The 25580-nt window shown below is 59.7% G+C and overlaps 1 long non-coding RNA gene across 2 annotated transcripts; it reads left to right on the forward strand.

Moving 5' to 3' along the window:
- Positions 1 to 8775: 8775 nt before the first annotated feature.
- On the forward strand, positions 8776 to 24128 carry LOC116574399. Of its 2 annotated transcripts, XR_004279266.1 has the most exons (5): positions 8776 to 9090; positions 20841 to 20974; positions 21345 to 21461; positions 22430 to 22734; positions 22846 to 24128. It is a non-coding gene; the product is annotated as an uncharacterized LOC116574399 (long non-coding RNA). The 2 variants fall into 2 exon arrangements; XR_004279265.1 differs by having other exon boundaries at positions 8777 to 9090; positions 22430 to 24128.
- Positions 24129 to 25580: the final 1452 nt, after the last annotated feature.

Raw genomic sequence — 25580 nt, forward strand, 5'->3', positions numbered from 1 at the left:
GGAAATTCTCGTCCAGGATGGGATCTGCGAGGAAGAACACGGAAGAAAGAAGGAGACGAGTTGTGCTTGCGCGTCTACGGGCCTTCCGGTCCACACCGAGGTGCAGGGACTGCCGGAGGCCTGGTCAGGTTCTACTGAAAACGTGCGGGGGCAAGTTCGCGCGTGAGGGAGTCTGGCCTCGTCTGACCGCCTTGCCCTCAGCCGCGGGGCCTCGGCGGTGTCGGGTGACACCGTGCTGGGAACTGGGGTTTACATCGAGGCACGACTTCAAGGCAGGGCGGACCTCTCCTGCTGCTGAAGGTAGTTTGTGCACAGCGCGTGGGTTCGGACACCGGCTCCGCCCCGGCCGGTGTCGCCCCGACACTCGCCTTGGTTCTCAGCGAGCTGGTTCTCGGGTCCAGGTGCTTCCGGACACCGCGAAGCTGCCCTATCTTGGCTCACTACCCGCCGGGTGGCCCTGGGCTAGTGCTTCCGACCCTAGATTCATCCCCCGTGGAACGGGGTCAGGCTCGCCGCCCACCCTCTCAGCAGGCTTAGGTCCGCGTCCGTGCGCCGGCAGGTGGGGGCTCCTGTTCCGTGTGCCCCGGGTGCCCGCGGTGGCTAGACCCCATTCGCAGCCCGAGCACAAGACCTTCTTGCGTGTGCAGCCCAGAGCCCACCCCAACCGAGGGGAACCCGTCTCTGCCAGCCCAGGCCTCCCAGTCTCAGGAAGGTTCTAGAAATGGTTTGGGACAACCGTGTCTTTCTCGTTTTCATTTGTTTTTGCCCCAGAAGTAGCTGGCCTTCAAGAACGCGGAATGTTGGGATTGTGCCTTCACACCCCCACGAGCCCAGGAATATACGCAGTTATAGGTTCAAAACGATGTATACTTGCTTTTTTCCATGAACGGCTTTGTTGGTGATGTTGATGGGGTCCTTTGCTTTCCGGCCATTGATGATTTATTTGGGTCCAGCATCTCTTGGACTAGAATTTCATCTTGGGAAAAGCACACAAAGTCATGTTAAAGCCAGAGGTACAGGACAATACGCTTTGGCTCTATGCGGACCTCAGGCCGCCTGTGAGGCCGGGACTGGAAACAGGGACTCGAGGAGCGCCGTGCACACGGGGTTTGGCTTTCTGCAGAACCTTGTCTGGGTGGGAGACCACTGCCTCCTCCAGCATTTCTGAAACCCGAGACCCCCCAGATACTCTGGATGAATAAACAGGGTCCCCCAAACGCACCATGCTAGAAGCCTGGCCCTGGCTGCAGTCCTACTGCTCACTCGCCCCGGGGCATTCCGTCCCCTCTGAGACTTTCCCCGGGCCGTCCCCGTGTGAGCACGGCATCCTTCCTGATTTCTGAAGGACGCAGCATTGCTTTCTCCCTTGGCGCCTTCCTGACCTCTCCCAGGAAGCTTTTAACAAAAGAGCACCGGACTTTGTCCAACAGAGGGGACCTGTCTCTGCTCTCACTGGACCGTGTTCCAGGCAGCTTCCTCCGGGACCCTGTTTTCTCGTCTGCAGCTTGGGTCTGTGTTTATCTCCTTGGGCGAGGAGGTTCACATAAAGCAGTGTACGCGGAAAGCATTTAGCACCGTCGGGGACCATCGAAGCTAAATGCAAAGGAGAAGGGGGCAGTGGCCAGTCGCCCCAACTCTGCAGGCTGGTGGGTGCCCTGACCAGCTGGTCCACGCACTGAGACGAGCCCCCCGGCAGGGAGACCACCTTGCCCTGGTTTGCCCAGACTTCCCTGGTTCAGTGGGCAAGTGCCACATCCTGGGAGCCCTGAGGTCCGGGCAAAGCACTTGGCTGTCCACCCTGGCTCCGGGTCATGGGGGAGACATGACTTCCGGGGGAGAAGACCTCAAGTGTCACTGGAGACAGAGCCTCTGACGGCAGGCATGGGGCGATGCTCTCGTGTAGCTCTGGGGCCTTCTTCCCCCACAGCCTTACCTTCCTCCTCCTCCCCCCAACCCAGACCCTGCAGGGCCACGTGGGCTCTGCAGCTGGGCAGGGCGTGCGATGGGCTCTGAGCAGCACTTGGCTTCTCCAGGCAAAGACAGTGGGTGTCTCTACCTGCGGCCTTCCTCCTGCCTGCCCTGGGAGTGGCTACCATTCTGGAGTTGCCGGCACGGTCTGTGACCGCACCTCATGAGCTCGGGAAATGGCCAGGGTGACCACGGGGACCTGGCTCACGCCCCTGAGCTCCTGGGGACACAGGGGCCCCACCCCTGCATGGTGGAGGTGCCGCTCGGCTCCCTCGCACGGCCGGGGCATTCTTCACGGTGCCCTCTCTGGTTCCTCCTTCCTCGGCCTTGAGAAGACCTTGGCCACTCTTCTGGGCTAGTTATTATGCAGAAGAACCAATGTGAAGTCCCTAAAATCATGGTGTCTAGTTAGATTTTGGGTCACAGAGAAGAGTGGGTATTCAGGGGACTATTGTTGAGCTCTTACTGTGTACCAGAAACTTTCCAGGTGCCCGGGAGTCAGGGATGGCCCAGCCCTGGCCCCTGGTCTCTGTCCTGAGCAAACCAGCCCTGTGTGAGGGGCAGGACTCCACACGTGTGACCATTCACCGCACCTTCCAGAGCACCCACCAGGGGCTGGGGTCAAGGGGGCCCAAGGCGGGAGGCACTAGCAGGGACAGGAAACAATGGAACGTCCTACTCAGTGCTCCTGGAACCAGTCCACCTTGGGAAGGAGGCTGCGGGGGCCTCCCTGGGACATGAAATACCATCCGCCACAGACGTCCCGGCAGGTCCTCAGAGCAGCCACAGGACAAACCCCACGTGCGGGCCGTGTCTGTTCCCGGAGCCGAGAGGAGCCCGAGGGCAGCCGCCTTCACACCACTCCCCGAGCGGGCGGGAGGCAAGCCCAGCGGAAGGTTCCAACAGCCCCCAGGAACCCTGCATCTAATTGTAGCAAAAACCTTCTGGGAGCCCCGGACAGGCTGTACAAGTGAGAAAACTGTCTCCGGGCCATGTCTAATTTCTTAGGGTCCCATTTTCTTTGCTGGAAAACGAGATATTGAATATACAAACGCACAATGACCAGATCTACATAAAGGTAACACCAGCCCACCAGGTCGAGAAGTCACCGCTGTGGGAAGGTGACCGCTGTCTCCAGCAGCAATCTTGGAAGTTAGGCACCCCCCACCCCCGATCCCGGGGCCACCTGCCCCTGCTGGCTGGGATGTGATCCGTCATGGCCGCTTCCCCAACTCTTGTCCTGTGTCAACGGACCAACCAGAGAAATCCCAAAGTGCTTCTCTGGCCCTCCCACGGGAACCACTTCTGGTGAGCTGCCCCGGTGTCCCCTGCCAGCCTCTATGTCAGGGATCCCCCCAGGCTGTCCCTGGCGAGCGCCTATGTTCGGGACCCCCTCCCCATGACAGACATCCCCCGAGCTGCCTCTGGCCCGTGCCTCCATCAGGAACCCCCCAAGCCATCTCCAGCCGCAACCACGTCTCGCCCCCCCTCCCCCCACCAGCCATCCCTGTGACACCCCGAGCTTCCACCCACCACCGCCCCGAGTCTCTGCCCCATGCACGGGCCGGGGCCTGCCCGAGGAGGCTCCGCGGCTCTCGCTGATGGACCACACGAGCCTCAGGAGACACGGATGTCCGCCTCTCACGGCTTCCCGCTCTCCCCGGGAGAGGTGCGGGGTGGAGGCGGGGGCAGGAGCCTCGCTTCCCCTTCCGGGCTTCCGTGGACGAGCCCCACAGCGTCGTCAGAAATCCCAGTGACTCTGTCCTGTCTTTTCCCCAAGGTCCTGACCTTGGGTGGCCGGCCCCAGGATGGAGTGGGCACTGGTGACCCTAGTCCCGCAGGGACCGAGACTGTCAGACCCGCCGGGAAACTCAGGAGCGCTGGCCAGCCCCCCTCCTGGTCCTGGGGGTGCTTCGCTCCTGCCGGGCTGGTTCGCGGGACTCAGGTTACCTCCCAGCTTCGGCTCAGGGCTCAGTTTCCCTAACCTGCACGTAATGTTTGAAGGGTGTCTAATGCACACCTGTGCGGGGTGGGGTCCTTCATGCCCCCGGGTTCTCTCCACGCCCTGCACCACACATAGAGCCCACGTTACCACCTCATCTCATGGGTGGGCCCCGCCAAGTCTCTCCCCTTGGCTCTGTGGAGGGGCAGGGGCCGGAAGGTTCCCGAGGGCATGAGAACCCCCAGAACCTTCCGATTCAGAGACGGAACTGCTTAGGTGAGCAGCCGGTGGCCCCTCCACAGTGACCTAGGACGTTCATTCATTGACTCATTCCCTCACGTAATCTGCCCATCTGTCTGTCTGTGTGTCTACCATCGCTCTGGCAGTCAGACAGGATTTCCGAGCCTCTGCTACACCTGCCTTGGAAATGGGACGAAGCCCAGGGTTGTGGCCGAGGCACTGCTGGGAAGTGTCCATGTCGCCCTGGGTGGACGCCTGAGTTTCTAGGCCCAGAGCGCAGCCCAGCGTCAGGCTCCCAGGTTCCTTCTCAAGAGAGGGGGTTCCCAGTCTGCTGCCCCGAGCCCTGTGGACAGAGGCGTCCCCAGCCCCCAGCCCCCCTCAGCGCAGAGAGCTTCTCTAGGCTTCACTTTCACGAAATATGAGACGAGCGTCGGACCAGCACAGCGGGCTCCGGGGCTCCGGCCGCGTGCACACGCGCGGCTGCGTCTGGTCCGACGGAGATGTCCCCTGGCTGTGAAGGGCACAGCAGACTTTGAAGACTCAGTGTGATGAAACGCTGAACAGATCTCATGAGTGCTTTCATGCTGGTTACACGTCGAAATGCTAACATCAGGTAACGTGGCTAAATTAGTTTCACCTGTTCCTTCCTTTACGGCCACTAGGAAATGTGCAGGGACCTCTATGGCTTGCGTCGAGCTTCTTTCGAGCAGCCCTGGGAGCCCCGTGGTCCCCAGCTCAGGAGGCCTTCTGGGCAGGGCTTGATTTAAATCCGGGCATTGCTAACGAGCTCCGGCAGCTCAGCCCTGCGGCCGGTGACCTCACTTGCCGCAGTGACTTCCCAAGGCCATTCTTTGGTCCAGTGGCTTTAAATTCTACTTCTTTCTTAACTTCCTGGGAGTTTGAATCTTCACATACAAGGCTTAAGTCTGTGGGCCACGGGGACTGTGATTCTGGCCCCAAACCGAAATGCACCCTCCACCTGTGCGGGGAGACCCCCGCCCCCCTCCGATACAGACCAGACGCTGACATGAGGAGACTCCTTACCAAACACTCGATGTATATCCTCCTGACTTTGTGAACGGGGTGGCATTTCAGTGATGGGACCTGGGGGGGAAATAAATGCCCTGATAGTTTCACAATTCATTGAATCTGCCCGGACTTCTCTCTCCGTAGTCTCAGTTTTGGGGTCCCTGCCAGCCTGCTGCCGGGGGAGAGCCCTGCCCGGGGTTCCCAGGACCGGGCTCTCCTCTGGAAAGCCGTGAACGAAGCGGCTGTATTTGGAGGGACGAGCCCTGAGCTGGGACTCCTGCCCCCTCGGGCAGTGCTCATAGGCACCGTCGCTCAGAAGGGAACCGTCGTCCTGGCTCTAAGGATGTCGCCCTTGTAGGGGCTCCGAGGACAGCCGACCGGGAGGGATATGCGTGTCCTTTTGTGAAAAGCACACCGTTGCCTGCTCTCTGACTCCAGCAGCAGGTGCTTGGGGAGACCCGGGGATAGGAATCTGGGGCACTGGGAGTGCGGACTGCTGTTCCCTCTGGGGTTCCCTGGTGGGGAGGGGTCCCAGACACACCGGCCACCTGCGCTCTCCCTTCGTCAGCAGAGCGAGTTGGAGGGTCTGCCTACAAGGAAGACGCGGGGTCTCGTGGGGGAGCGGCCGGGCCAGCTGCGGCTTCCGTGGGATCCCTGGACCCCGACCTGCCGCCTTCCCTGCCTCACGGGCCCGAACCCGCTGCGCTGGGGACCCGGCGGTGTGCGGTACTGATGCTCGTCTCCCCGCTGTGGCGGCACCAGCCAGGGGCTCCCTCCCACTCTTCTGGCTCAGAGCAGGGCTGCCCAGGTCCTTGTCCTCCACTCGAGGTCAAGGCCAGCCTCCCATCAGGCCTCGAGGTCGCGGCGCCTCCAGAGGGGAGAGGGCAGCCCGGGGACCGCCGCAGGCCCGGCTGCACGGACGGAGCGTGCACGCGGCGTCTGGAGACGCTCGGGTTCCAACAGCAAACCAGTGACGACGCTGATTTTCAAATGGGTTTAATGACGGACAATCTGCATACCAATGGACTCATCTGTGCGCGGAGGGCTCGGAACAATGCAGGAAATGTCTGTGAGGAGGTCTGCGCGGAGATGACAATCGCTTCGCAGTGTGCTGACCTTCCGCAACGCGGCAAAGCAGTGCGGTTCTCTTTGGATGAGGCATTAATGAGTCATTAAGAATGGGTCCAGCTGCGCCGGCAAGCACTTTGTTAAAAATACTCTTTTCATTTTGTGTCTGTCCCGTAATTATAAGGGAGGCTTTGTGCGCGTCAGCCAGTGAGCGTGTGCAGAAAAATATTTATGTTTTACAATATCCGCACGGTTTCTGAAGTGCGCTGTCAACGGTGGCGGCTGGGCTGTGGCTCGCCTGTCGTCACCCGACCGGCGGTGTCTGGGCTTCGAACCCCCGGCGCCGGAGCTACCAGGATCCGCTGACCGCTCCTCCTCCCCGTTTGCACAGTGTCCATGCCGGCCAGCGGGGAAGGGCTCCCCGTGGACCTCCGCGGTCGTGCTCGGTTAATTCTTTGGGGCAAACGAGGCAAACCAGGCCCGCGGCTGCCGCCCCCGTCTCTCCCCGGGGTCAGGCCGAGCCGCGTGGCCGACGGCAGCGGAGTCTGCGGACACGATAACCCCCAGAAGCACGAGCGGCGACAACTACCTCCGTTTTGGCCTCAAACCGTCTAACTGATGAAGAGCTTCTTTCCGGCTCATCTCCTCTCTCAGGCAAGCGTCATGGAGAGCAGAGCCACCGACACCGGCCCCTCAAGGGTGAGGCCTGCCCGGAGCCGGCCGGACCCCACCCAGGACGGACCCCGCGACAGGGACCTGCCTGACCTTTCCGCCCACCTGCCCGCACCGGCCTCTGGTCCCGTTTCCTCCTAGAAACGGCGAGCGCTTTCGGCCGGTCGGAGCCGGTCTCTGAGAGGCTGGTCCGCCGTCCCCCCAGGGTCGTCCCCACCACTGTCCCTGCCTGCGGACTTGGTCAGCGCGAGGGACCACCGCTGGTCTGCGTGGGGCTGCTGCGCCCCGGCTGCGAGCCAGGAGGAGGCCCAGGGCTGGCTGTCATAGATGACGGAGACACGACGGCCCTCCCTGTTCTCCCGAGCCGGGGAAGGTGCCGGGGGTCACCTGGGGGCTCCCCGGCCCGACGGGAGGGCAGGTCCTGGAGGGGACAGGCGGGCTGCGGCTGCCGCGGGCGCTCCGTCCGTCCGCACTGGGGGCTGTTCCTGGAGACGCGGGCTCGGGACCGTTGTGGGACGCTCGGCCCCACCCCCGTCACAGACCGTTCCGCACCCACGGCCGCACGAAGGACACTGTCCTGTGTAGACGCTCGAGACTGCATTTCCAAAAGGAATGGAAGCTGGGAGCGATCGCCTCTTCCCGGACCGCCTGCCTTCTCACCCCGGCCCGGCCTGCTGGCCCGACCCCTCGGGTCACTGTGGACGGGGCGAGGGTGGGAGGGGGAGTGCTCTGCGGGGCTCGGAGCCAGCACCCCTGCTCCTGCTCCCAGGGGCGCCTCTGCTCCCAGGAGAGCAGCACCGACCCCCGCAGGATGCTCCGGGGCCCGGGTGTCCACCTCTGGGAGCTGGGGCTGGGGACGGTCCCGTCCCCTTCCCTTCCGTCTTTGGGGACCTCCGAAGAAGGTGGGCGAGGAGGCAGGTGGCCCGGGCACGGAGCTTCCTGGTGGGAAGTGGGGGTCACAGGGCACCCGCTTCCTGCTGTCCTTTGTCCTCCCGTCCCGCGAGTCGCAGTGGCCCCACGGTCCTGGCCTACTGGGCCGCGGTCGCCCTCCACGCAGAAGGGGCCAGGATGGAAGCACCGGAGCCAGAGGTGCGTGGGGACCTGCCCGGGGGGGACTGGAACCGTCCCCAGCAAGGGCCTCTGGGGTGGCGGGCACTGAATCCGGCCAGGGCAGCGGCGGCGAAGGCGGCTGCTGTTTCGTCCGCGTGTGAAGGACGCTGGAAAGTGCAGGAAAACCGCCTTCGTCGCGCCAGCAATGGTGTGCGTGGCCCGCGGCGGCCTCCACACTCCCGGGAGCAGCAGGCATGTGCGCGGAAAGTGCGGGACGCCCCCCCGCGTGTCACGGGACCGGGCTGGGCTTCTCTCGGCTCCTCCTGCGCTTTGGGTAAGTGAGACATTTTCCGTAACGAAAACGGTCGCGCACGCCCCCTCCTACGGAGTTCTGGATCAACAAGGTTTCCAGGACGGAAACCTGTTCCACAGGCTCCATCCGCCCCCAGAAACAGATGAGGAGGTCGACCAGGAATCCCAAGGACCCGAGGGACGAGCCGTGGCGGCCGGATCCAGCCCCCAGAAGCCAGTGTTTCTACCGCCGCGACAATACACTTGTGACCAACCTGAAGTCATGTTGATGGGTTGGAGCCTGGCTTCTCGCCAGCAGGACAGCAGCAGGACAAACAGGGTCACTCCTCTGCTCCCTGCCATGTTCCCTCCAGCCAAGGAGGATGAGCTTCCCCTAAGGCCCTCCGCTTGGTCTCCGGGAGACCGTGGAATGTCCGGGGACCTGTGACATCACCACAGGAAGTGACCCGGGTCCTGTCCTCTGTGTGGGGAGGGTCGTGTCTGGGGACCTGTGATGTCATCGCAGGAAGTGACCCGGGTCCTGTCCTCTGTGGGGTGGAGCCCGGGGACCCGTGACTGAGAAGAGGCCAGGAATCCGGCTGCGGCAGTAGGGTAGCAGACATGCCCCCGGGTACCCTCCCTGCCTGGTCCGGACCTTGCCCGCCCTGCGGATCCCGAAGCCCGGAGGGGTAGGATAACCGTCAAGACTCGGAGGACAAGCAGCCGGACCCACCGAAACCAGCTTACGTGAAGAGTTTCCTTGGAAGGAGAGCCGGTTGGTTACACGGCACGTGCAGGAGCCCCCAGTCCCAGGGGTCTGGGAAGAGCAGGTGTGACACCCCCGCTGTGTCCCCGCACCCCTGCTGCCCCTCCTTCCTTCTCAGACTCAGACCGGCTCTCTCACTGTGGTGGACTTTGATCACGAGACAGGAGCTTATCCCTCCGTCAGTACTAGTGAGGTTCTGGTACTTCCTCCAGGAAGCACCCGGTTGGCTGGCCTCAAGCCCCGTCCCACGTAGGACTGAGGCCTATCCCCACTTCAGAGTAGGGTCGTTGGTCTGCCCAGCCAGTGCGCTGGTGTGGACAGGGTGGGGTCCCGGGGGTGGTCATACAAGGAGACAACAACCATGCCTCCTCGAACCTGGCACTGACCGTAAGGATGACAGGTGCCCCGGGCGTGTCTCGGCGTTCTCATCGTGGGAACAGGCCCCGACCACAGCCCTCGCTGTTCTCCTCCTGAGGGAGGCCGAGGAAGCCATCCGCCTCGAGGAGGGATCGTGGCGGGCACTGAGAACGTCTGCGGTGCCCATTCCACACGTGCGCGCGGCTTACATTTGCAGGTGGCCCGGTGGTCCTCATGTCCCACTCGAGTTCATTGGTGATATGTGGTCTGAGGACACGGACCGTGGTGTGGACTTGGGCCATTCAGATGTGGTCCTTGGCACGGGGCAGAGAACCACAGATGGAGAGCAGCAGCAGGAATGACGGAAAACTCTCGCTTGCCGTCAGGGAGCCGTCCAGGTAGTTACACAACCCCTCCAACCACGGGCCCTGGACGGCCTGGATCTGCTCCATAACTTCCTCCACACGACCACCGAGAGAGCGAGGTGGCACCTGTGGAAGGAAGCTCCCAGCATTTCCCTGGAAGGGTGTGGGAGGCCGAGCCGGGGAGACCCGAGCACTCACTCATAACAGTGTGCCCTTACCGGGGTGCCTGGGGGGCTCAGCCAGTCAGGCAGCTGCCTTTGGCTCAGGTCACGATCTCAGGGTCCTTGGATCAAGTCCTAAGTCCAGATCCCTGCCCAGTGGGGAGTCTGCTTCTCCCTCTCCCTCTGCTATTTTGTGCTCTCTTCTCTCTGACAAGTAGATAAATAAGAATAAAAAAACCCTCATAGGTTAATAATCTAACCTGTTCTGGAGGTGGGAAGTCTACACTGGGTCTCACTGGGCTAAAACCGCGGCGGCTGGCAGCAGTGCGTGCCTTCTGGGAGCGCTCTAGAACCTCTTTCCTTACTCTCCCAGCTTCCAGAAGGCCCCCCACGCCCTCAAAGCTCGTCCTGTCTCTGGTTCTCCCTTTTGTATGGGTTTGCTGTGGCCTCTGTGATTGTTGATTTCATGTGTCAACTTGGCTGGGCCATGTTGCCTAGTTATGTGGTCAAACATTATCCTAGATTTTTCTGTGTGTTAGGATTTATGTTCAGATTGGTGGTCTTGGAGTGAAGCAGATTGTTCTCCGTAATGTGGGTGGGCCTCATCCAATCAGTGGAAGGCCTGATTAGAGCAAAGGCACTGCTCTTCCTTAAGCGGGAGGGACCTCTTCCAGGAGATGGCCTTCAGATGCGACTGGCAACACCACTCCTGCCTGGGTCCCCAGCCTGTCCCCGCTCTGCAAATCTGAGACATGCCACAATCCTGGGAGCCAAGTTCTTGAGATAAATCTGTCTCTCCATCCACCACTTAGTGGCTCTGTTTCTCCGGAGAAACCGAATGCAGGACCACATGGGCAGTCCAGGGCGATCTCTCCATCTAAATTCAGATGATTAGCAAGCTTAATTCCGTCTACAACCACAGCTGCCCTCCGCCAGCGAACACATGCTCACAGGTTCTGCAGGTTCTGGGCTGGGCATACAGACGCATCTCTGTGGGACCATTGTTCCACTGAAAACAATGTCTTTTGCACATTTCTGACTGGATTGCTTATTCTTTTACTGTCGAATTTTGAGAGTTCTTTGTATGTTTATTCTAAATATGAGTACTTTGTTCGATATTCGATGCGTAAAACATTCCTCCCGGTCTGCGGCCCGTCTTTCATCTTCTCTACAAGGTCTTCTGTAGAGCAACATTTCTTTTTAATTTTGCTGAATCCGGCGTGTAGAGGCTGCTGCTAGGCGACAGGCCTGAGCAGTGGAAATCTGAGTGAAGCAGAAGGCCCAGAGTGCCCGCCAGGCTGACGCCAACAGGCCCATGAAGTGACCCACCTGGAAAAAGCCACCAGCCCTGGCTGACCCATGGGCTATGTACAGCCAGCCACAGTTCCTAAGATGAGCCAAGAGTCCCACAGTTCTTCAGTCTGCGGTGTGAGCCTGTAACTGGAGCATCTGTCAACTGCCTGTGGCAGATGGTCTCTCCCTCGCCGCCCTGCCCGCCACTCCGTTCCCATGCACCCAAGACGCTTCTGCTCCATTGTCCTGCCCTGAGTGAGTCCCACTGATCTCAGCTGGCCGGGCGCCCCCCACAGCACACTGTTTCCCCCCACTGACCACACTCTCGGCGTCCTATCCCCTCAGCAAGTCTCAGGTCTTGAAGATTTCACTTATCTTCTGAAAATTTTATGTTTATAACCTATAATTATTGTCTGTAATCCATACGGATTTTAGGATAATATTTTTTATATCTGAAGAAAAGTTTTGCTGGGATTTTGATGGGAATTGTGTTAAACCTGTATGTCAGTCTGGGGCATTGTCCAACGGTTTTCTACAAGAATCGATGTGATCATGTGACTCCTTCCTCGCTAGCGTGCTGATGTGGTCAATACAATGCGGAGTGTCTCCTGGCTTATGTTTTTTCCCCTCCACGATGCTTTTCTGTTTACTCCATTCTGCTACAGAGTCCACCTTGTGAGGTTTTTTTCTTTTTTTAAGATTTTATTTATTTATTTGACAGACAGAGATCACAAGTAGGCAGAGAGGCAGGCAGAGAGAGAGGAGGAAGCAGTCTCCCCGCTGAGCAGAGAGCCCGGTGTGGGACTCGATCCCAGGACCCTGAGATCATGACCTGAGCCGAAGGCAGAGGCTTTACCCACTGAGCCACCCATGTGTCCCCACCTTGTGAGTTTTTAAAAAGTCTTCAGACACTGTATTTTTTAGTTCTAAAATAGCCATTTGGTTCTTCCTATTTTCTGTTTATTTGCTGAAACCCTGTCTTCATGGAGACTTCCTATTTTCACTTGTATTGATTCCTGTGGATGCGTGTGATCTCACCACTTTGAAACCCTCACCAGACAGTTCTAACACCCGCGTGACTTCGGTGTTGGGTGTGCTCACGTCTTCTCGTTCTGCACGTTCTCTCCCTGCTCCCATGTGACCTGTGGTCTCTGACACCTGGTCAGTGCGTGCCTCATGGTGTAAGACTCTGGGTCTCATTTGGACCTTGTCCTTTGCCGGCTGGCCTCTGACACTGCTCCAGGGTCACCATCACATCAATGGGCTTGGGGGAGGAGCGGGGAGGTGAGTGGAGTCCGGCTTCCCTGCTTAGCCTCCTGCACCATTGCCTGGGCTGGGCGGTGGTACAGTAGCCTAGTGAGGGGGCAAGGCAAGGCTCCCCATTCAACTTTGGCTGGACTAGAGCCGCTACAGTGTTAATCCTTAGTAGGAGCCCACCCCGTGCTGCTGTCATTTGGTTAGAGGAAATGAGGATTCTCATCGGGGTCTGTGGTATTTCTGTGTGCCGGCGTCTCTAGCTGGACCCTCTGGGGTTCACAAGACAACCCAAGAAGCCAGGGGCCTCACTGCCAGGCTGTTCCTTGGGTCCTGAGGCCCCTTGTCCTCTGCCTTCTCTCTGTCTTGTGGAGAATTCTCGCATTTGTTTGATGCACGATGTCAGTGGGTTTCACTGTGCTTCGTGAGAAGAGTAGGGGAGGGGTGTCTGCTCCAGTAGTCCCCACTGGACGTCCCTGGGGCTCACCTGGAGAGCACTGGGGCCCACAGCCAGCATGGCCAAGCTGTGGAGACATGGCGTGTACGGGGTTAATAGGCTGACTCACCTGCTAGCTTAACCCCTTCCTGCCTGACAACCTCAGACAAGTCACTTAGACGGGGCCTCCCGGGCTGCCACAGAATCCCGCCAGGACAGGCGCTCTATGGTCTGAGTCCTTTATCCCCTCCTAGTGCCTCCTCACCCCTGCTCACTGGGCTGAGTCCGGTCCCCGGGGGCCTCTCTGCCCCACCTGGCTGTGTCCGGCCCTGTCCCTCCTTCAGCGGCTCTCTGACCCCCTCACTGACGTCCTGTCTCGGGCGCTCTGCTCGCTGCTGCTGTGTGCCTTCTGCACGCTCACGTGATCCCAGGCCAGACTCCCCGCTGGCCGGATCTGGACGGGTGGGGTTGGCAGGATTTGGGGGTTCTGGGAGGGAAGAGGCACCCTCGGGCACGGAACAAACCCCGCTGGGGTAAGTGGGGGGGACAGAAAGCCCCGGGGCCAGGGAGGGAGCTGTGGCCCGCACTGGTTTCCAACCTCTGCCTCCAGAAAAGTGGAGTAGGGAAGAGTCGGATGTCTGCGCCAACCTGAAGGCCGGGGGGGCAGCGGGAGGAGGTGACCGTGAGTCCGTCTGCACGTCGCCAGGCGCCCCAACTGAATCGAGGTTTTGAAGCCCCTTTACAGTTGTTTTCACTTATGAAAATATCCCGGAGACCCGTAATTTGGCAATATACATATAATCCATTGTTTCGAAACCAGAAGTGACGCTGGCTGCTGTAATGTAAACTGTTCTCCCAATGAAGGAATTAAAGGAACGTAATTGGAGAAGTATACAAACAGTGATTAATACGCTGCCTCTTGCAAAGACACATTACAGCGTGTAATCTGCCTGCACGGGCGTATGCTGTCAGTGCTTAATCAGGCGTGTGAATGTATTCAGGTGTTAAAGCGCGCTGTTAGCTGGGACGGGGCTCGGTCATGCGGAGCTGTTTGTGCTGCGTGGTCGCCGGCTCTCGGCGCCTCCCTTCCCTGCTCTCTGTGGTCTCTGCGATCTGCGCGATTGTCTTCTTACTTTTGTCTTCAGATCGCTTTAAACAGAACGATGGGCTGTGTCAGAAGCGCAGGGCTCTGGCGCCCCGCAGATCTGCCGGGGCGTGTGCTCCCACGGTGCTCTGGGGCCCCGCAGATCTGCCGGGGCGTGTGCTCCCACGGTGCTCTGGGGCCCCGCAGATCTGCCGGGGCGTGTGCTCCCACGGTGCTCTGGGGCCCCGCAGATCTGCCGGGGCGTGTGCTCCCACGGTGGAGCTTACTCTTGCACAGAGGCCACTGTGGGGGGTGGTGCCAGTGGCCCTTCCTCCTGGGCGGACCAGGCTGAGGCCTTGTCCACACAGGCTCGGGCCCCGGGGGCGCTCACAGGACCTCGACAGGCGGCGAGAGCTCTGCGTCTCGGGTGCCTCGACGGGGAGTCCCAGGGTGGGCCACGGAAGTCAGACGCCACAGGGAAGGTCTGCCCGGCTCAGGGCGTCGCTCAGAGCCCCCCTCGGACCACTCCTGCCTTCTTCCGTTCCTTCACCCTCCTTGTTTCCTCGCAGAGACTGCGTTTCCGGGGCGGATCCCGTGTGTTGCGGCTTTGGCCACCCGGTGGAAATGCTGCGAGCGGGGTCTGACCTAGAAAAGCTCAGCCGGTGTTTCCCGAGACCAGCATGGTGGTTTCAGGCTCTGTCCCGTTGGACTCAGTCAGTCTCTGGAACTCAAATGAGGACCCCGATGGTGCTTTGCGACGTTGTTTTGTGAAAAGCAAATATGCGGGACAGAACACAGTGTTGTTGGAGGACGGGGTCGCCTTATCCCTCGATCGTGCTAGGAAGGCTGCGCCGGACCGTGACGCAAAGCCCGGCTGATATGCAGGGTTTCAGTCTCTCATCTTAAAAGAGCGTCACCCGGAGGGACGAGCAGGGAGACGGGGTAGAAAGGCCGCGAAGTGGGGCACCAGCCACGCTCGCGTGAGCTCCGACCTTCTCGGTCACGGCCGGGAGCAGGCACTGGAGACGTGTCTCGGGCGCTTCTCGTGGAGCAAAGTGTGACCGGGACTTGAAACCAGAAATCCCGAATGTCCGGATCATGTGACCATTGTTCAGCTTCTAAAACCGCGACTTCAAACAAAGCCAGTCTGTGCGTGGGGCGCGGGTGCCCAGAACTCCTTTCTGAGGCTCGATCGCGCCGGCCCCTTGCTGCGGCCGACAGACGCGGGTAGCAGCTTCTTCCTGGCAAAGTTGGGAAGTTGTGGTGACGGCGGCGGCGCTTCGAGATCCTGAGAGAGCAGAGCTGAGCGGGCCGTGCTCTGGGCACCACACCACCCAGCGGCTCCCTGAAAGCGGGGCGCGTGAGCTCCTGACAAAGAAGAGAAAATTGGTGCTACACCCCGTAGTTAACGTGACAACACGCGGCTAATGAGCACTTAATGACCCCCAGTCTGCTCGTTTTTGTCACCCATTTGAGGATGTCACTTGTTTTATACTTAGCCCTCTGGTGTGGGATTAGCTCTGCACTAAAGTGAATTAGTCAAGGTTCTTTAAAAATCAGAACAAAAGTGCGAGGAAACGTGTGCAGATATGAAGAGACGAGCCCGCGCGCTCGGAGAATGTGTAATTAACTTGAGGAACTTTTGGCTGAATGTGGGAACTGCGGTAACATCGTACGTGCGTTTGGTGAGACCTTCGCCTCCACAGGGGACGTACCTTTCCCCGGAAACTGTTCCTGGAGGCATAGCAAGGGTCGTGCTCTTTGGGCGCAGCGAGGACAGTTACCGGCTTCTCGGTGGCGGCGCGGGGACGTGGCCCGGGCTCACCGGTCACGCTGTCCTGTCTCCACGCTCGCACGCTGTGCTCCTCCGGCCGTTTTCCTCCGTCTGCACCTGCTCGGCTCCCGCGCCCCTCTTTTCTGCTCTTCACTCACGAGAGTCCGGAGAGCGGCAGGACCCGTCCGCTCGGGAAAGCGCAAAGGGCGCTCTCTGGGTCTCTAATGCTGCAGAGAGGAGACACCTTAGCAAACCAGTTCACGCTCACGGCTGTTGGGTTTTTGCAAATGAGCGAAAGATGTTTTTTCTCATTGGCTGCCTTTTTAGAGACGACCCTGGAGCCTGGAGGCCGGGGCTGGGTCTGTCTCGGACCCCCCGGAATCAGTCTCCTTGTAGCAGCCACTCGCCCAAGCCTGTGCTTGGTAAGTAAGAGCTCACGCGTCTTCTAACAACGCAGGTAACAGCCCTGGAGCCAGAGGCGCAGGTGGAAGCGCAGCGGTTCTCCTCGGACTTTGACGTGTTCAGAGGAGAAGTGCACTTTCACGACGCTGGGGGGCTGCGGCCGACCCCCGAGGAAATGCCGCCGGCGGCTGCAGTTCCCAGAACCAACCATAGATGTCGACACAGTACGCGGCTCCTTAAACCCACACAGGCCCAGGTGGTTTCCTTACTGGCTCCCGTGGCTGAATTTTCACCATTAGAGACTTCTTCCTTTGCTTGAAATACTGTTATTGGGGTTACCATTTAAGAATTAAATACTTTTGGAAGGGATAACATGTTAATAAGTCAGCAGCCACAGACACCCAAGAGCTAATTAATTTAGGAAATGGCTTCAGGGAGTGCGGTAAGGCATGGTCAGTCTGAAGGACAGGAGCAGAGCAGACCAGCGCCCACCTGCCGTGTCCTGCCGAGGAGGCTCAGGGCTCCCGGAGAGCTGGTCTGGAGGCAGGAAGGACCGGCTCCCTAAAGGTGCCCTCCACTCAATTCTAAACGTGCGTGCGGGGCTTTCTTGTGCCTCTGCCTGTTTAACTGAAAAGTCACGCAATGGAAAGTCGCAGGAACACGCAGTTCTGTGGTCCAGGGAACGGTCAGGCTGTGGCCGGGACCCCTCTGTGTCTGTTTGGAATCGAACACTCAGAAGTCTGAATTTTCCACTTCTGCTAGCCAGCCGCTCTCGGGGGTGGACGGGCCAGCCTTGCAGGTCCGTCCGATGGTCCCTGCAGCAGAGCCGCTTGTGAACATCCTCGTTAGGTGAGTGCCTGAGACGGGGGATGGCTGCTGGGGGCTCTGGGTGGCCCGGAGTTCGGTGCAAAGTTGTGTTGCACAAAGACATCTGCAACAATAATGGACCCTTCCGTTTTGGTTTCCTTTCTATTGATTTATGTTAGGACCATCTACTTCCAAACCTCGGAGATGGCTGACACGGTCATTCGATTGTGGTTTTGTAGTGAAGGAACCATTAAGATAGTGGAGTGAGGGTCATACAGTGTCCACTGGGCAGAGGGATCGGGGCTAATTCTATTCCGAGATCAAAGTCGTGCCAACCCTGAGCGGGTCACGGGCAGGGCTGCGGCTGGAGCCCCGGAGCGCGGGCACGTGTAGGAGAACGTACCCCAGCCTCTGCTCATGCAGCAGCTGCACGGCCTGGGCCGCGTCGTCGTGTGCGCAGTGGAGGGCCACGTTCGGGCGACAGTGCCCCGAAACGCCGTCCTCGTCTGCTGCAAGACAACAACCCACCGTTCCATTTGCATGTTTCTTGTAACTTTTGTTTGAAATAATGGAGTCCAGTTTTCCAAGTGAAGTTTGAACGCCACTTCCTGAGCTTAGGAGTCGCAGTGGCCTGGCCGCAGAGCGACAGACTCTGCGTCTCACAGAGGCATTGCTGAGTCCCCGGGGGAAGGACGCTGTGGAAAGGACGCCCCCCACAGCCGCCGCACTTAGGGCTGCTCGCGCGAATGGCGGGTTAGAGCCCTCAGCGGCCCGCCAAAGGACAGAAAACCTTGACTCAGCAAAATGAACAATATCTACGTGAGTAAAAACCTGAACTACCTTATGACTTTTTTTACTTTGAAAGTTTCTGAATTTCATTTCACTTGAAGGGAGTGAAGCCTCATCCAAGTCTGGTCTTGTTAGGGTTTTATTTTATTTATTAAAAGACTTATTTGTTTGTTTATTTGAAATGGGGGAGAGCGAGCGAGTGGGAGGGGGCACACGCAGGGGGAGCAGCAGAGGGAGAAGCAGGCTCCCCACGGAGCAGAGAGCCTGACGCGGGGCTCGATCCCAGGACCCTGAGATCATGACCTGAGCCAAAGGCAGAGGCTTCACCGGCTGAGCCCCCCAGGGGCCCCACGTAATTCAGTGCATGTGAGGTCGTAATAATTCCCATAATATAAGTCTGACGCTGAGAACGGACACTGATGGAGAAAGGAAGAGTGGGGTGGGGGGGCCAGGGAGTGAAGGGGTGGGGAGTGGGCCGGAGCCAGCGGGAGACGGCCCCTGGAGAGGCCGCAGAGCCCCGGGTGGCGGCGACGCCCCCCCAGAGTTTCCCTCCGTTTCCCCACCTGCACCTGCCTGAGGACCCCTGTTCCGGCACATTAACTCGACCACACTGCTGCATAGGTGCTTGGAAGTAGAAACTCGGTCTGCTTCCGGGACCCCGCGGACCGGACCCCACCGCTCCAGGCTGCACTGCTGTGCCCACTTCATTTCCCTACAGACCCTGGGCCCTCCTCCTCCTCCTCTGTAGCCCCAGCACCCTGCACCCCTGGGCCCACCCGCCCCTCCTGCTGCAGCCCCGCAGCCCCCTGCACGCTGTGCCCATCTTCCCCACGGCTCACGGCCTCTGCGGGTGTGGGAAGAGGCGGGGCGGCCACGTCAGGAGCCGGACCGCCAGGGTCAGATCGTCTGTGAGCTCAGGCAAGAGCCTTGGTTTCCCCATCTGTACAGTGGGACACCTGGTGCCTGCAGGCCCACTCCCGCAGGAGAGGGGTGTTCGGTGCTGCCCACATCTGGCCCACGTCTGGCCCAGACGTCGTCAGCTCCCTGCAGCCTTCCGGTTGGCTTTCCCTACTCTGCGACCGCTCCGTCCCATGCAAGTCTGACTGAGAACCTCTTTCTCTACCTCCTCAACCTGTTCTCTCCCTCTCCTCCTATTTTACGTTACTGCCCACTGATTTGTCTTCTGAAAGCGTTTTAAGATTTTCTCCTCTTCTGACAACCGGGTCCAGGCGCCGCCTCATTGTGCCGTTAAAGCCTGGGGGCCGGCAAGGTCCCCGGGCCCCTCGCGAGCGTCTGCACGAGAGGAAGCCACGGGAGGTTCTGAGGGGAAGGACCCTCGAGAGGGGAGGCCAATACGAATTTCTGAAATAACTCTGTCATCCTGTGGCTGAAAACAATGGATGTTTTGGGGGTGAAGCCACTAGATCGATGCCTCCTTTCAGACGGCCGGCTCCCCGCCGTGGGCGTCACCTTGAAAGCCTGACGGGCGCCGCGGCTCCAAGGACGAGAGCCTCCGCGCTGGCCGTGCTCCCGGGCCTCCGAGAGCTGCTTGTTCTGAGACGCCGCGGCTCGTGTGGAGACAAAGTTCCCGCTCTTTGCCGTCTTTGTGTGGTCAGGTCAGAGCACGGAAACTCTGACGGCTCCTAGCAGCTCCTCCGCACGGGTGTCCACGAACGCTGGTCGGCCTGCTGGCCTCAGCCGGGGGTGGTCGCCGGTCGTCGGAAGCCCGCGCGTTGCCCGCCGAGGGAACAGCTGTCCCGCCGCACGCGCGGTCCGAGAGCCGGTGACTGCCGCGTGTTCCGAGGCAAGGCTCCCGGGCCGCCGTGCCCACCTCCACCGTGTTTTACGACGAACCTGCTCCCACCACCCTTTACCCGGACGTCTGTCGCCCCTCTGACGACGGACCCATACACCCGAAAAACGGCGTTATGTTTAACGTTACTAGAGGAAATTAATCAAGATAAACTGTGATAGAAGGAAAGTGGCTGATACTCGCGTATACAAGATTCCAAGCGGAGTCCCTGGGCAGGACGACGAGGACGAGCTCGTTCTCGGCTTTAAAAGTCTCTGAGTTTGCGGGAAGGAGCGCGTGTTCCGCCGGGCGTTGGAACACCCGACGGCTGCTGCCTGTGTTTGTGTCCACGTTACACGCACGGAGAGAGGGCCTCAGGGTGCACCGACCCTCAGATGTGTCCTGTTGGTGCACCGAGCACGGTGGCGACAGGGCTGCCAGGGGCCCGGGGTGTGACTTTCCAGACCGGTGAGCAGCTCCTGATGAGGTCCGAAGGGAATGCACCACCTCCCCCAGATTTGCAAAGTCGCTGCCTTGGCAGGTGCGCCCAGCGCTTTCCCGAGGCGGGTGTTCCCTGAAGGCCCCTGTGGCAGTGCGGTATCGTGCTGTGGCCGGTCCCGCAGCAGCTGCCTCACCCCCAACACTGCTTCAGGTTCCCAAGGTAGTTTGCAAGGGCTGTGGGTTTTTGAGCTATTATAACTGATTTTTGAATAATAATACATGAGACTTGAGTAACTCCATGCATTTTCTGGACTTGAAGGGACAGGCCCAGAGAGACTGCGAGACAGAGTGTCCAGCGCTCCCGCTACCCTAGCTTGGGCCCAGACGAGCCAGGAGGGCACCTTCCGACAACCTCAGCATCAGTTCCTCCCGATGCCAAGTGAGGGGTCCTAGGAGCCCCCAGCTGAGCCTGTCTACCCAGGACGGTGGAGGTAATAGTACACTGTTGTTTCAAGCCACACAGTTCGGGTGGTTTGCTGGCCCACGCTCTTAACTGGGCATAGGGTCTGTGGTGAAGGCGTGGCGTAGACATTATGGCCGACACGAGGAAACAGTGTTTGTAGGGGCTCATCCAGCTGGAGCAAGTAAGCAAAGCTCACACCAGAACAGTTGCGAGAACCCCACACAGCCAGGCAGAGCCACGCACGACCAGTGCAGCCGTCCACAGCTACGCACGCCCAGGAGAAACACCGGAACATAGATTTGGATTGCCTGCGGCTTGCGAACCACATACAAGCATGCTGTCCCCTCCTAGATGGGAGATGCTTCCAGACCATAACCGTTCCTAATTATATTCTAGAACATACGTGCTAGAAGAGGTTTTCTAGAGCTCCACATTGGCAAAGGAGAAGGCTGAGGCTATTCCAGCCCTCGTGGTCTGTTGCCTCGCAGCTGGCAGGAGAGGAGCTGGGGTGCGGCTCCCTCCTCTGGACGGTGAGTGTTCTGGGCTGGCCGGGGCCACGTGCTCCTCGAGGGGACCAGAGACACAGCCACAGGTGCTCTGTGGGCCAGAGCCATGGTGCGCAGATGTGGGGAGCTTGCACCCGGGCCAGCATCTGGGGAGCCTGGGCCCCACTCTTGGGAGAACCTTGAAGCCAGCAACACCCATTGGTGCCTGCTCTGGCCAGTGGACAGGGGCTCGGGGTGGTTCCTTGGGTCCTATAGGACGTGGGGGCCAGAGTGAGTCAGTTCGTGGGGAAGGGTGTAGGACTCCTGAGCCCACAGGAGGGGGCATCAGGAGCAAGGGAAGCCGCAAAGATTTTACTTAAAAAATCCAGACTTTCCTCCAATTTGTCCTCCCAAGGGGCCTCAGGCGAACATCGCCCTGAATTCAGCCAAGCTGGAGGACAGAAGCAGAGCGAGGACGCGCTACGGAGAAACAACCTCAACCCTACTCGTCTTACACGACCAGCTCCGGCAGGTGCTTTTCGGTGAAGACTTTCTTGATCTCTGTAGACAGAAGCGACTGTCCAATCCGTGATCATTAAATCCGACACGGTGCCGTGCGCGCCGTCCGCGGGCCCAGGTGTGCTGGCTCGAGCCCCGCATCTCTGCCTCGCGGCTGACATGCTGGCTCCCCAGCTTGGGGGTGGCGGCCGGGAACCCACACCGCTGGCAGGCTGTGGGCTCATGAGGACCCCGGCCCGCAGGACATCACCTTTGTCCTTCTTGGGCGGCACGCGATCGCGGGCGCATGCGGCACCCACACGGCCTCCTGGAGGGCAGGGGCCGCCCCAGCCTCCCTGCACTGGCACGGGTCCCAGGGACCGTGGCTCATGTCCCGTGGTCATTACACATGCGCGTGGGTCACCTTTGTGCTCACTATGTGTGTGTTTTGTGTCAGGATCAGGCCCGAGTTCTCAGTACCCACAGCCTCGGTCTCACACAGCTGGCCGTCACCGGCTCCCACTGCGCGCCCGCGGATCCTGCTCTGCCATGGACCGCACACGGGCAGGGCTGAGGCCTGGTGGGCAGGGCTGAGGCCGCGGTGCCCGGGCCGTGCTTTGAGAAGCAGAGTCCTTCCCCGAGTCTGCGTGGCCTAAGCCCCCCTGGGAACACGAAACTCGCAGAGACACAAGAAGGAGCCTGTTGCTGGTGGCGCGGCCTGGGGGTCCCTATGCTCGGTGTTTGGGGACATGTCCATGGGGCCGGGGGTCCTCAGTGAGGTGGCGGACTGAGGGGATGCCACGTCCCCTGCAAACTCGCACTCCAGAGAAGGGAGCCAGAGCTCCCGGTCATCAGGCCTGATCTCTGGAGAGAGGCTCCAAAGTGGGATTTTTAGGTAGAATGTGTGATTTTTAAAGTACTTAGTAGTTAGGGGAAACGAGCCTGGTGGGCTGGGAGGGTTCTGATACTGGGGTGTCACCGTGCGTTGGTCTCTGCCGGCAGAAGCCCGGGAGCCACAGGAGAGAGCAGGGCAAGGCCGGATGGTCCAGGAGCAGCACCCACTGCACGCCTGTTTCCGCCGCTGCCGCTCACGGGGAGCCGTGGCCCCTCTCCACGTCATCATGCCACGCGACGGATGGTCTCAGGACGCACTCGCGAGGCGCTAGTCTGTCGGAAAGCTGCAAAGTGCCCGTTCCCACAGCTTAAACTTTGAGGGTCCAACTTAACAAAAGGAGTCCGGCCTCCCCAAAGGAAATGGGGGATTTCAGAGTTTATTTCTTGTTTTCGGCCCGAACGGCAGATGACAGGTGCACAGGCGGTTCTCCTGAGTTTCACGTTTTAAGTGAATAATTCTGGTTCTTTAATGATCACATGGCGTAAGTTACTGGAACAGACAATATTCTGACGGTCTTCTCAAGGTCCTGGAAGATAACGGGACTAAAGGTGCGATGTAACACTTGAGAGAGCTGTCGGGTCCTCACTTGTCCCCGAAGCCAAGACGCCGCTGCCTCGGCCGCGGGGCTCCACGGCCGCCCCCGCCCCAGCTGTGGAAGACGCGACGGCGCTTCTGCCACAGAAAAGCCGGCGGCGCGGGGCGCCCGCAGGAGAGTGTGCAGCAAGGCAGCTGCCCTGTGGCGCAGGGACGACCACGTCCTCCTGTAGCGCATCCAGTAAAAGATACTTGCGTTCCGTGGAGAGAAAACACACGAGGATAGGGGTCATTTATTTAAAAAATTCCTAGTTTTGTAACATCAGGAACCGAGTGGCGCCTGTTAAACTGTAATTACGTCCGCCGGTACGGTTTTGCATCCCTTCCATTTGCGTAAGAGCCGAAGAATGCTCTTTACCGTGTCAACACTGTTCAAATAATGACATATTACCTTTAACTCCCCACCTGAGCTTCCAGTTTTCTTTGGATCAACATTCATTTGTCAGTTATTTCTACATGCAACTTCCCCTAAAATACACAGCAGATTCTGAAATAGCTTCACAGCCCTGGTGCGGCTGTCAGTAATGGCCGGAAAATGTCGAGGGTTTGCCTCGGCGCCTTATTTTTATTTATAAATTCCCCTTCGCCTTTGCAACAGGACAGCGCAGGTGACGCATCTGTGTGGGATTCCTGCCTCCCCTTCGGGTTAAAGTCTCGGCGCCTTTAACCACGGAGCGCGTGGCACCCCGATGTGTTCAGTAACCACCCAGAAATGCACCGCACGCCGGGGCTCGTGGCCTCCTTGTATTTAATGGGATCATTTCGGGGAAAAAGACTATAATGAAGATTATGTGTGGGGGAGAAAAATGCTCAAGAAAGAATTAACTATGAAATAATGTAATTACTTATAGGGTCTTGAACGTTTGTTTTTAATCCGCAGGGGAACTGAAGCAGACCTGCCATCCCGCGGCATGTGCTCGCTGGGGAGAGAGGCTGAGCTCCAGCCTTGACGGTGCCTTTGGGCTGGTTGCCTCGTCGAGACCAGGGGCTGATTTCTTACAAGGGTTAAACTGGCGCGTCCCACATTAAATTACCACCATCGTTCGATTCATTAGAGTGGTTGGTGGAGTTGCGATATGTCTGTAATTTATGGCTCGCTCACCGACGAGCCTCAGGCTAACACACCCTAATTTGCCAGGGTTATCTCAAGTTCCATTCATCTCCCGCGCTGGCAGGGCTCCTCCGAGTCCGGGCTCCACGGCCGAGGGACGTGGGGTTGCGCGTTTACTGCTATCAATCGCAGGGGGTCGCCTCTGCTCCCACTCCGCTGTTCAAGGTGACTCCTCGGGAGCGTCTATGAGTCACGACAGCATGGCCCGGCCAGTGGTGGGCGGCGTCCCTCAGTGTCCCTGGAGGGACAGTCCAGCCGGGAGCCCCAGTCACTCTGAGCCTGATGCTGCTGGTGTCCTTGGAGCCCCTGGGGTGATGGGGGAGGTCACGTGTCACCCGGGGTGACCTACTCATGGCCTAGATGTCTTGGCCCGACGCAGGCATTTCCGTCTGCTGGGGCGGCATCTCCTTAGAGACTGTCCACGCAGTAGGGGCCGGGGCACGCTCTCCCAGTAATAGACTCTGGTGCCTGAGGGGGGTCCTCTGCTGGGGACAGCTGAGCAGAGTTCAGTGCCACGGCGTCCACCTAGAACGCTGCTTGCCCGGCCGTCGTGCGCTTGTGAGCAGAGCCTGCACCAAAAAACGTCTTGCAAAGCTTGCGGGTTATGTGAGAACAGCACGCTGTCAGAGGTCATCTGCTTGCCCAGTGTCCACACCCGGTTGGAAACGGGTCGGCCGCGTGGGTCCAGCACCTGCCGGCACCGTCAGCGTCTCCCAGCCGATGGCAGGCAGGATCCCGGGCAGGGGTGTGGGCCTGCGAGTCTCTCTTCTCCAAATGGCAAAGTTTCCAGTGTCTCCTCAAGCCCGTGAGTAAACGAGGCGGCCAGGCAGATGGCGGCGCACAGTTCCAGCAGGTTCCGGGCTTCCTGGCGGGCAGCGGCTTGATTTCACGGAAGGCGTGATTCCGCAGGTACAGTCACCGTTTGCGCAGGCGGCCGGCGACCTCCGCGTGGAGACGGGTCCTGTGGGGAAAGGCCCAGGGAAGCAGCTCGGGCCTGCGATGCACCCGGCCGGGCTCTGCGGGGTCGGCTCTCAGACCCCAGGTCGGGAAGGTCCCCCGCGACGGCCCTCGCGCGTCGTCAGAGCCGTAAATCCTCCACGGGGAGCTTGCTTGCTTGCTGGATTCTTTTATTAAAGCTTCTGCTCACGTCCGAAACGGAAGCCTGGAGAAGGGGCTGGGGGCTGGGAGGCCGCGGCGCCTGCGGTTCACGGCGTGCAGTTCCCGACGCGTGGGCTGGACGCGATCGCGGCGTGGGTCCCAGCGGGCGCGTGGGGGCCGAGAGGCGGCCGAGAGGGTTTCTCACCACAGTGAAGGAAGGCCCTGAGCCGGGATGAGGGGCTCCCAGCCTTGTGACCGTGATGCCATCGCAGTGACCCCTGAGAGCAAGCGGAGCCTACGGTCCCAGGGAACGCCTGGGAGGCTCCCAGTTTGAAACGAAACCGGTTGCCCGTTGTGTTCCCGAGGAGCAAGTGTCCGATTTCCCCACAGGAAAGAAAAGCGCGTTGTTGGTGCTCGGGGCACGATGTGGGTCTGGAGAGGAGGCGCCGCGTCCC

Source organism: Mustela erminea, chromosome 15 (assembly GCF_009829155.1).
Source record: "Mustela erminea isolate mMusErm1 chromosome 15, mMusErm1.Pri, whole genome shotgun sequence".
Taxonomy (NCBI): domain Eukaryota; kingdom Metazoa; phylum Chordata; class Mammalia; order Carnivora; family Mustelidae; genus Mustela; species Mustela erminea.